General features: G+C 41.5%; 1 protein-coding gene across 1 annotated transcript in view; it reads left to right on the top strand.

Annotated features, from left to right (window-relative positions):
• Nucleotides 1-977: 977 nt before the first annotated feature.
• The window catches only part of LOC126339987 (prolactin-releasing peptide receptor-like), a 552,558-nt gene continuing 541,575 nt past the window's right edge, over nucleotides 978-11,960 (top strand). Inside the window, exon 1 of the mRNA XM_050001677.1 lies at nucleotides 978-1,083. The gene's annotated coding sequence lies outside the window, so the exon portion shown is untranslated. The remainder of the gene's footprint in view (nucleotides 1,084-11,960) is intronic.

Here is an 11,960-nt window from a genome sequence, read left to right as displayed (position 1 = left end):
CATGCTACGGAAACAGCTGTTTCTCCCGTAGCACTCTCCATACTGTGATGTGATCAACGTTACGTTGAACAGCAGCAACTTCTCTGACGCTGACATTAGGGTTACGGTCAACTGCACGAAGAATTGCCTCGTTCATTGCAGGTGTCCTCGTCGTTCTAGGTCTTACCTAGTCGCAAATCATTGGCTGGAATGTTCCTCGCTCCCTGAGACGCCGATCAGTTACTTCGAACGTCTTCCTGTCGGGACTCCTTCGTTCTGGAAATGTGTCTCGATACAAACGTACCGCGCCACGGCTATTGCCCCGTGATAATCCATACATCAAATGGACATCTGCAAACTCCGCATTTGTAAACATTGCGCTGACTGCAAAACCACGTTCGTGATGAATACTAACCTGTTGATGCTACGTACTGATGTGCTTGATGCTAGAACTGTAGAGCAATGAGTCGCATGTCAACACAAGCACCGAAGTCAACATTACCTTCCTTCAGTTGGGCCAGCTGGCGGTGAATCGAGGAAGTACAGTACATACTGACGAAACTGAAATGAACTGTAACATGGAAATTAAGCGTTTCCGGACACATGTCCACATAACATCTTTTCTTTATTTGTGTGTGAGGAATGTTTCCTGAAAGTTTGGCCGTACCTTTTTGTAACACCCTGTATACCTATATGGATATGGTGTCCGTTCTATCGGACATGTCCAGAAGAACAGACACCATATCCGTATAAGTACTGGCATAGAAAGTTAGTCTTTTACAGAGAGAAAAGGAACGCACGTCGTTTGCGTCCCTGGTAAGGGAAAGGAGATTGTGGCGTGATAGGTCCCTGAAGGCAGAGCGGAGTCATACCACGCCACGCACGCACGGGGCGGCCAGAGCGGCGACACGGCGCTTGCGCGGCGCGTGGGGCGGTGGAGGCTGCGGCGGCGGAGGTGGCGGCGGCGGCGGCGGCGGCGGCCGTGGCCAACGGAGTCCAGTGCGCCGCCAAGTCCGCTCCCGGCGCGTCCGTGACAGCCCAGCGCTCGCCGCCGTCGCCGAGTCGAGGTTACGACTGTCCGGAGGCTCGCCGCGCTGCTTCCAGGTACCGAACATTACGAGCACTGCGCACACGCCCCGCCACGCCTTGCCCAATCAGCATTCGTCCCTTCCTAGCCAGTACGTGCTCGACTACTTCTGATTCACTGGACGTGTCGTATTTATTTCCCACTTCTTTGTCTTCTTCCTTCTGCAACTAGACAGCCCCACATTCCAGTTTCGCACTTCCATCACACATCACATTTTTTACTTCTTCTCTGCAGAAAACTCTTGCAATAATTCCTTCTTATCAATCGTTCGTGCGAAACGGTATTTTATTTTCTGTATACAACTCTGGAATTTATTATTTACAGCATCTATATTCTGTTGTTACCCTATCCCCAAATAGCTACCAGCGAAACCCAACCAATTAGTTCTTTCAAGAAGCTTCAATTCAGCTAATCATTTCGCTGCTTTCTTTACGCTGCGTTATGGGCACAGCAAATGTATTTATTTATTTCTGAGCACAGAGCCACATTTCACTTCGCTGTGTTTGCTGTTTATTCGAAATCGATTTCGAACCCTTTCGTTGTTTCATCTTCAGTCAGTTAGGTGCAATAAAAAAACCATAATAATTCTTACGTTTTCTGCATTACAATTTGCTATGGTACACTTGCTTACGTATTTCATTTCGGTAACGACGCCCAGGAGCCTGAAGATTTAGCAATAAAAAGCATCGAAATCTGACTCAAGTAAAGTAAGCAATTAACCCAGCTGAGTTGAAACATAGAATGAGAATAACCTTAGTGCTCCACAAGAAAATATATTTCAACTTCCTGTTCATTATTATTATAATTATTATTATTAGTATTATTCGTTCTGAGTTGAGAGCCAGTTCTCACATCAATGTCGTACAGTAGTCATCGCCGCAGTCTTGCACAGTTTAACGATGTGTCCTTGCCAGTAATAATATTTAGCGTTACTCACATTGCACCACGTATGTATTGAATGAAATCAATTTATCTTATTTGTTTATGTTCTAATTTTCACTACATATTATGTCGTTCGAAACGCTTGAAGGGTTCCATATGTTCATCATAGATGCAAATGATTGTTCTAAGTAAAAATAATTTTGGGTAGTGGGCCGCATTATTAGGGACCACTAAAACAAGTAAAATGCCAACGTTTTGGCGGACTTTGCAGCAGTTCTTTTCAGACCGATTGACTGGTACCTTATTTTTCTAACTGTTCATATTTCCTAGCAGTACATGGCTTTCGTCGTTTGTGTTGATTCTATCGTATTATGTTTGTTATACAGTAGATCCAGTTTCTGGAGTGCTCTTTGGAGTTCGCTTTACTTTCACATACGACAGTGTAATAGCTACCGACATCGATATTAGTATTCTATTGATACATTTGCTCTGATTTAATTCAAGTCCCCATATTGTTTTAGAAATCACTCCCTGAGAATAATTCAGTTTATATATGAAGTACTGTCGTACGAAGCATATGACTTCGCTTCTAATTTTTCTTTCATTCTGATATTCGCGAACATTGCTGACACAACCTTCAAGTGCTTTGGTAAGCAACTTTTATTCATTACAGAGCGAAGTTCCCTTCTGTCCCTCCTAAAAAACCTTTTCCAGATTTCTGTAATTTATTCATTATATAAGTTATACCTGCTCAGGGTAGTCCATCTCGACAACCACTATTTTCATCAAATGAATCTTGATTATTTTTTGGTACAATTATTTCCACACGCCTGGCGCCGAGGTAGATTTGCAATTTTTTTTTTCGAAGGTGAGAAAAGCTTAAGCAGCCCAGGCTATCAGTTACAGAATACTGGGTACGCTTAGCGAAAACTGTAACGTATGGTGGGGTGAGATTAGTTCGCAGCACTCCGATGTACAACCAATGCCGCGATAGTAAAGAACTTCATTAGTTGCTGTGTGAATATCGGCAGCATCTTCATAATTTATTCACAAACTGTCCGGAACAGGAACAACGTCACATACCTGTCATGGCTACCTCCACCAGCACCAGTGAGATCAACAAGTGGTAGGAACGTCACTGACATTTTCTGCAACAGTCACTCCCGCAGGTGAGGAAAACTTCTCCACGGACGGTGCCACCATAACACTGCAATTTTAAAACACGATATTCTCAACACGTAGGCGAGGAACGCAAATTATCACAACGGGGATTAAGTGATGTCGATTCGAAACCTAGCAATTCATTCTGTCGAATCGATAGAGGGGTCACTGTAAATGGTCTTCGTTCTCGAGCTAAAAGTACGGTTGCGCCGTCAGTATGTTTTCTGTGGTACCTCAACGCCACCGTTCTCCCACTCCCTCTTGCCTTTATTTTTATGGACTGCATTAAGTAGCGAGCTAATCATGTCACACGATGAACCATTTGAGACTGTTTACAAAGTTCCTGCCGCCCAACGTTACAGCGTTTCTCATAGATGCCCACGGGAATGACCTTACTGCTTCGTCAATAGCTTTTTCTTCGTTGATATGTAGATCCAGTATAGATGACGATAACATAGCTGTAGGTTGCAAGATACAAACTGCGACAGTGCCACAGTTTAGCCTTTAATTACATCTCCCAAAGAAACTAAGAGGACTGAGGTTAATTATCTACACTTTTATCGTCACGGACGATGGCAGCTCAGCCTCTAAGATATCAAAAGAAGGCATATTTGTGAGGTAGGTTCCCGACACAACGCCTCCGAGCATAGTCACCTTCCGTAATTCAGTCACTATTTATTTTCAGTACAGTTCCTTGTTGTTATTCTCAAACCCGCAGCTGTTGGTGGATATACTTCTCTTGTTGTCGTTGGTTGTCCAAGGTAGCAGGTCCACGGTCCCATATTTTTGTTTGTTCTTATTTGAGGTGACCTTTTACATTTATGAATGACAAACAACAACTAAGATTACGTGTAATTGTTGTTGATTTGGCTTCGATAACGGAAACAACAACGATAGCTGTATGCACTAAAACTAAACTATCTCACAGCTTCATGCTTGGCCAGAACAGTACAGCACGATCTTGAAAACAGCAAATCTGCAGCAGCAGACAGCGTGCCTAGGATACGACCGCAACAACCGCCCACTGAACTACGCATTTGTTATTACAGAATGCCCCCCCCCCCCCCCGACCCCCCTCATCACCCTTCAGCTAAGGCTGCAGCTTTTAATGTTCGTGTACTTTTAAGCAGCACTGATGAAATTCGGAGCCCGTCACCAACTGCAGGTGCTCTTCACATGCAAGTTATGCTTATAACATACCGATTGAACTGTGTATATAAAAACAAATCTTGTTAGAATATTCGATATCAATAAAAATGTGAATGTTCCTTTGTTCAAGGTCTTATATCTCCGAAAGTTCTTCACCTATTTCTTTGAAATGTTGACAGAACGTCGCATTCGAATATGCGCGTGTTTTTATATACCTACTGGAGTTCCATCTTATTGTGCTGCTATATAACAACAAATCTTTGTTTAAGCTTGTTACCAAAAATATCGGGAAATTCTTGATTGAAGTTCTCCAAACTTCTGCATGATGCTCTAATAAACGTTCGGACAGACATAAGGTATCCATTTTTAAGTATGTACGGTATGTAAATATACACATGCTACATAATGGGGAAATGTTTTAGTTAAAATCTGGGGAAGTTATTGACCGACTTGCTACAAATTTTAAAATATACTCTGATAAACCTTCTGACAGACATATTCTACGAACATAAGTAATATATATATATATATATATATATATATATATATATATATATTACACACACACACACACAATGTGGAATGTGTTTGTGTATGTGTAAAAGGGTAATATTTTTACTAAAAACCACGAAAAAATCATTTCCAATTTAGTTTAAATTTTTACACTATACTGTAACGAATTTTCGGATGTGCATCTCCTGTACATTTTTTGTATATGTAGTATATTTATTTGTGTAATATACGAAGAGAAAACGTGTTACTAAAACTCTCGAAAGGTTCTTGACTGATCTAATTCCAATTTTTACAGGATACTGTAACAAACATTCCTATCGACAAAGGTTGCACATTTTTTAAAACAGCACTGTAAAGGTTTCTGTTAAAACCGACTGCGAGGAAGAAAACGCTGTGATGTGGTATGTTGTGAATATGTATGGTTTTGTTTTCTTTCTCACAGACAGTTTTAACTATGATAGTCCCTGAACCATAGATCTTGCCGGTATGTGCAACCACTGCAGAGGGGTATCTGTTCAGAGGCCAGACAAACGTGCTGTTCCTGAGAAGGGACAGCAGCCTTTTCAGTAATTGCCGGGACAACAGTCTGGATGATTGATCTGGCCTTGTAACATCAACCAAACCGGCACTGCTGTGGTGGTACTGCCGACGCCTGAAAGGAAAAGGAAACTGCAGTCGTAATTTTTTGCGAAGTTATGAAGCTGTACTGAAAGGTTAAATGATGGTGGCATTCTCTTGAGTAAAGTATTCCTGAGGTAAAATAGTCCCCCATTCGTATCTCAACGCGGGACTACGCAGGAGGACGTCTTTAACAGGAGAAACAAAACTGGTATTCTACGGATCGGAGGGTGTAATGTCAGATCCCTTAATTGGGCAGATAGGTTAGAAAATTTAAAAAGGGAAATCGATAGGTTGAAATTACATATTGTGGGAATTTCAGGTTTGCCGATGACACTGTAATTCTGTTAGAGACAGCGAAGGACTTAACAGAGCTGTTCAGTTGTATGGACAGTATCTCGAAAGGAGAAAATAAGATGATCATCAATAAAAGCAACACGAGGATAATGGAATGCACTCGAATTAAACAGGTGATGCTGAGGGAATTAGATTAGGAGATGAAACCCTTAAAGTAAAAATTTAGTTTTACTATTTGCAAAGCAAAATAATAGATGATGGCCGAAATAGGAAGGATATAAAGTGTTTACTGGCAATGACAAGAAAAGCGTTTCTGAAAAGGGAAATTTTGAACATCGAGTGTAGATTTAAGTGTCAGGAAATCCTTTCTTAAAGTATTTGTATGTAGTGTAGGTATGTATGGAAGTGAAACATGGGCGATAAACAGTTAGACAAGAATAAAGTAGAAACTTTCGAAATGTGGTGATACAGAAGAATGCTGAAGATTAGATGGGTAGATCAAGTAACAAATGAGGTACTGAATAGAATTGGGGAGAAGGGAATTTAGTGTTGCAACCTGACTAAAAGAACATATCGGTTGATAAGACACATTCTCAGGCACCAAGGAATCACTAATTTAGTGCTGGAGGAAAGCATGGGGAGGGGGGGGGAAGGGGTAAAATCGTAGAGGGAAACCAGTAAGCAAATTCAGAGGGATGTGGATTGTAATAGTTACTCGGAAATGAAGAGGCTTGAACAGGATAGAGTAGCATACAGAGCTGCATCAAACCAGCCTTTGGAGTGAAGACCACAACGGTAGGATTATTAGCCCACACAAGTTCTTTTACGTTATATGCACTTTTAACCAAAAACTGTATAAACAACGACGTGTTATTTAGCTTTGTTCCTTAAAGACATTTCTCACAGAAAGGAGGCAAGTTGTATTTGTCAGTATTCTGCTTGTTATTAGGATACTACTCCGGATTCTGAACTTGGGATAACAATAAAGAAGGTTAAAGATCTGAGAGGGAAGCGAAGAAGTAGATGTACAAAGGCGGAGGGGGAAGGGGAGTAAATCGACATAGAGATGGGGAAGAAGTAGACGGACAGAGAACTTGGTAGAAGGAGACGTAGGTAGAGGGGAAAAAGGTCATGGGGAGCGAGAGAGAGAGAGAGAGGGAGGGGGGGGGGTGTAGGATGAGGAGATCAACAAAGAAAGGGAAGGAGGACACAGACATAGAGAGAGGGAGAAGATGGACAGAGAGAAAGAGAGAGAGAGAGAGAGTACCAGGAGACTGGGACATATTTCCAATTCCCACACATATTTAGCAACTGCGATGAGCTGCTGTTATGTACACCGAAGCATTACATTTGCTCCAAGGACTACGAAACCGAAACAGGAAAATGTTCAAATGTGTTTGAATTCCAATGGGACCAAACTGCTGAGGTCATCGGTCTCTAGTCTTATCCACTACTTAAACTAACTTACGCTAAGTGCAACACACACACCCATGCCCGAGGGGGGACTCGAACCTCCGGCGGGAGGTTGAAAATAGGTTTCAGCGGAGATACAGTATTAAGAAATCTCTAGCTTTATAGAGATTTTAATTAATTAACACTAAAGAAAACAACCTTTTTAATCTATTTTAATCTAAATCCAGTTGTTAGAATGGAGATAACTCATCTGTTTCGACTGAAATACGTTAATTCTTTCAAAACAGCTTTTCAAAGTAAGTTTCAAAATTAAGATGAACAGTGCTCTCGTATCATGCTTCCGAGCATTAGTTGATAGACGCTATTCCACACAAAACCTGTTTCCTCATTGCGAATAAGGGGCGGTTCAGACTTCTAGTAAACAATGTTAGTAAAGCTGTGGAAATTTCTGAAAGGGAAATAAAACAAAGAAATTTTAAATTCACGGCGAATTCCGATGAAGAATGCACAAGCAAAAGAATGGAAAAGGAAAGGGACAGGTACATTCAAGCAATTTTGTTTAGTGGCCGAAAAGGCCTGTTACGTTACCTAAATTTTAGTAGGCAGAATTTAGGCTGGACAAAATATTATTCGTCTGAAGCAATTTATGTAAAGCGTAGCGATTCGAAGAGAATTGTATCACAGAGTGCTCGAGAACCTGAGAACACCCCTACTCTAAGAAACAACGGCTCAGTGTGGAGCACCGGCGATAGAGGCCGGATGATCTGTTATGTCTCCCAGGTAAGCACAGAATAAAGCGATTTCAATCCTTTCCGTTGAATGTTACCAGAATCTCTCTCAAATTACTCCAACTTGTAGTTATTAGTAGTTTTAGTCTTTTTCGGCATATTGTTCAAAGTGGGCACGAAAGCCACAAACTCATCAAAGAGAGACGGCATTTGGCGCTTGGGTGGTATTTAGACCTATTCATCGTTGTACAGATATTTTCGGTTTGTCTAGCGTTTATTTGATCTATAGGTGTTTCTGTTTCGTAGGGTAATGGAACACGATTTTCTTATAGCTAAACAATCGACAATGGCATAAAAAGCAGAAACAAGTTGCTCAACGAAAAAGAGGTACGAAAACTATAGTCTACGTACAAAAATTGGGCGTTCATTCGATATTATTCAATATCACAGAATTACAGCTCTCAAATTCTGCATTTATCTTTAACAACTTCATTCGTTATCGGTAAATATTCCGAAGCTGATTAAGCGAGAGAAATGTGCGGACTGAAATTACCTACGGTGGTGCATAATTAGCCCCTAATAATCAAGTATATATTGACAGTACAGTGAAACTGAGTGTAAGACATTATCACTGTACTTATTGCCAGCTGCAGCTAATATACAGGGTGATTATAATTAATGTTAAACTTTCAAACCGCACTAGAAATAACGCCACTGGGACGTCAAATTGCAACTGAATATTTTCGGACGAGGAGGGAAACTTATGGCAGAAGAAAAATAAATAGTTCTAATATATAACAATAGACGGGGCGTTGTAGGCATCATAATTTAATAGTGATCGACCAAAATTGACAAATCAAACATACAAACAATGCCTAAGATGTACGTCTGACGTTAAACAGACTCTACTTCTCAGTGTGCATCGGTGTGCAACTGGGATACTGTTAGTTACGTAAGCTCATCCACCACGGCAAGATCATGGGAAAAATCGGTTTACAATTGTCCTGAGGCCAAAAACCGCATAAAACATCACTCACATCGGTTTTTAACTGTGGTGACGTCAGAAACCGCATACAAAAACATCAATCACATCGGATTTTAATTGTCCTGGGACCAAAAACCGCATCAATCAAAATCAAATCGCATTATTAATTTCCGTGTAACTGACGCAAAACATGTCCAGTATGCTGTCCAGCGTTTTCTGCAAAAACTTGAAATCGAGGAACAGCATTCTCCATTAGTAATCGAAATGTTTCCGGGGTCACGTTCAGAATGTGTTGCGCAGTACGTGCCTTCAATGCAGCTAAGCTTGCTATCGCAACACTGAACACAACATCTTACACAAGGCCCCATAGCCATATGGCCGTCTCCAGCCATCCTGATTTAGGTTTCCAGTGATTTCCCTAAATCTTTTCAGGCAAATGCAGGGATGGTTCCTTTGAAAGGGCACGACCGATTTCCTTCCCAATCCTTCCCTAACCCGAGCTTGCGCACCGTCTCTAATGACCTCGTTGGCGACGGGACGTTATACACTCACCACCACCATAGCCATATGTCGCACGGATTAAGATCAGGTGATCGGGACGGCCAGGCTGTAGGGAAATGGCAGCTGATAATTGTAGCATTTCCGAAATGGGTCTTCAGCTGCTGCTGAACTGGATTTCTAAAGTGCGGAGGTGCGCCTTCTTGCGTAAAAATGATTCCATCCTCATATCCATGCTGTTGGAGAGCTGGAATGACATGGTTGCGCAAAAGACCATCATAGCGCTCACCAGTGACGGTAGAGGTAACAGGACGGGAAGCACCTGTCTCTTCGAGAAAATATGGCCCTATAATAAATGATGCCGCAAATCCGCACCACACAATGACCTTTTCAGATTGAAGTGGTACTGGCTGATCTGCGTGTGGATTTTTCGTTACCCATATTCGACTATTCTGTGTATTGACATAGCCTGTCAGACGGAAGTGACCTACAAAATTTTACGGTGCAACTCACTGTCCACTTCTATGCGAGCAAGAAATTCTAAAACAAAGGTCTCTCTTGCTGGCAGCTCAATAGGAAGCAACTCATGCACATGAGTAATTTTGAATCTATAGAAAAGAAGTATGTTTCGCAGGATTTTAGGCGCCGTGCTCACCAGTATGTCCAATGGCGAAAGGAGGAAAAGTCATGTACACCAACTTCAATGGATCGTGCACATGTCAGGTGTTGTCATTTACGTATTGTGACACAAACACCGCCATCTGTTGATTAATTTTTAACTATTGCTTTTTCTTCTGCCACACGTTTTTCCACTTCTCCGATAACATTCCGTTTCGACTGACGTCATTCTGATAAGTGGTGTTATTTCTACAGCGTTTTGAAAGTTTAATTTCAATTAAAATCACTCAGTAAATTAATAATTATTCACTATCCGACTTGTTGCTGCAATGAATTTCGTGAATGGGATATGAATTCGATCCCTGCTGTTATGTGGATATGAGGTCTTTGACTGACAATATTTGTGATATTTTTATTTTGAACACTAGGAATGCCTGTTTTGCCGGCCGTGGTGGTGTCGCGGTTCTAGGCGCTCAGTCCGGAATCGCGCGACTGCTAAAATTGCAGGTTCGAATCCTGCCTCGGGCATGGATGTGTGTGATGTCCTTAGGTTAGTTAGGTTTAAGTAGTTCTAAGTTCTAGGGGATTGATGACCACAGATGTTTAGTCCTATAGTGCTCAGAGCCATTTGAACCAATGCCTGAAAAAGCTGTGTCATATAAATGGTAGAAATTTATTTCGGAAGCCACTGGAAGTTATTATTGCTTGTCAGTTCTTGTCAGAAAGCTGTAATTTTTGGATAATGCATATATTTACTTCCGTATGTCTTTTTCTCGTTCTCTTCCTCTTCCCCCTCCCTCCACCCCTCAAACCCTCTCTTACTCCCCGTCGTGTAGCCAGCCAAGTAACAGACATTAGCATACTGAATTTGTTTGGTTCACTGTCGAATGTGTGTGTGTGTGTGTGTGTGTGTGTGTGTGTGTGTGTGTGTGTGTGTGTATGCACGCGCGCGTGCATGTGCGTCTGTGTGCGCGCGCGTGTAAACGTGCTTGTTCTCTTCAGATCCTGTGCCATCTACATCAGCATGTATATCTAAATGATTACTCTACTACTCACAATAAAGTGCGTAGCAGAGGGTTCAATGAACCACCTTCAAGCTCCCTCCACCGTTCCACTCTCGAATGCCGCGCGGGAAAACTGAGTAATTTTTCTGTGCGAGCCCAGATTTCTATTATTTTATCTAGATGTTCATTTCTTCCTACGTAGGTGGATGCCATCAGAATGTTTTTGCAATCGGAGGAGAAAACTGGTGATAGAAATTTCGTGAGAAGATCCCGTCGCAACGAAAAATGCATTTGTTTTAATGATTGCCACTCCAATTCGTGTATCATATCTGTGGCACTATCACCCCTATTCCACGATAACACAAAACGAACTGCCTTTTAACTTTTACTACGTCATCAGACAGTCCCACATGATGCCGATCTCACACCGCACAGCAATACTCAGAATAGTTCGGACAAGCGTGAGGTATTGCAATGTCTTTAGTAGACGTGTTGGACCTTCTAAATGTTCTGCCAATTAACCACAGTATTTAGTTTGTTCTACCCGCAACATTGCCTATATCATCGCTCCAATTTAGGTTATTTGTAATTGTAATCCCTAAGTATTTAGTTGAATTTACAGCCTTCAGATTTGTGTGACTTATCGGACACTCTAAAATTAGCCGATATAATTTCGTACTCATGCGAATAGCTTCAGAATTTTCTTTATTCAGGGTCAATTGCCACTTTTCGAACCATACAGATATCTTTCATAAACAATTTTGCAGTTCGGTTTGGTCATCTGATGAGTTTGTAAGACGATAAATGACAGCATAATTTGCAAAAAAATCTAACAGGGCGACTCAGATTGTCTCCAATGTCGTTAATATAGATCAGGAACCATGAAGGGCGTATACCGCTTACTTGAGGAAAGCCAGATATTACTTCTACTTTACCCGATGACTTTCCGTCTATTATTATGGTTCAAATGGCTCTGAGCACTATGGGACTAAACATCTGAGGTCATCAGCCCCTAGAACTTAAAATTA

Source organism: Schistocerca gregaria, chromosome 1, assembly GCF_023897955.1.
Source record: "Schistocerca gregaria isolate iqSchGreg1 chromosome 1, iqSchGreg1.2, whole genome shotgun sequence".
Taxonomy (NCBI): Eukaryota; Metazoa; Arthropoda; class Insecta; order Orthoptera; family Acrididae; genus Schistocerca; species Schistocerca gregaria.
The sequence above is the reverse complement of the archived record's forward strand: the minus strand, read 5'-3'. Positions and strand labels throughout refer to the sequence as shown.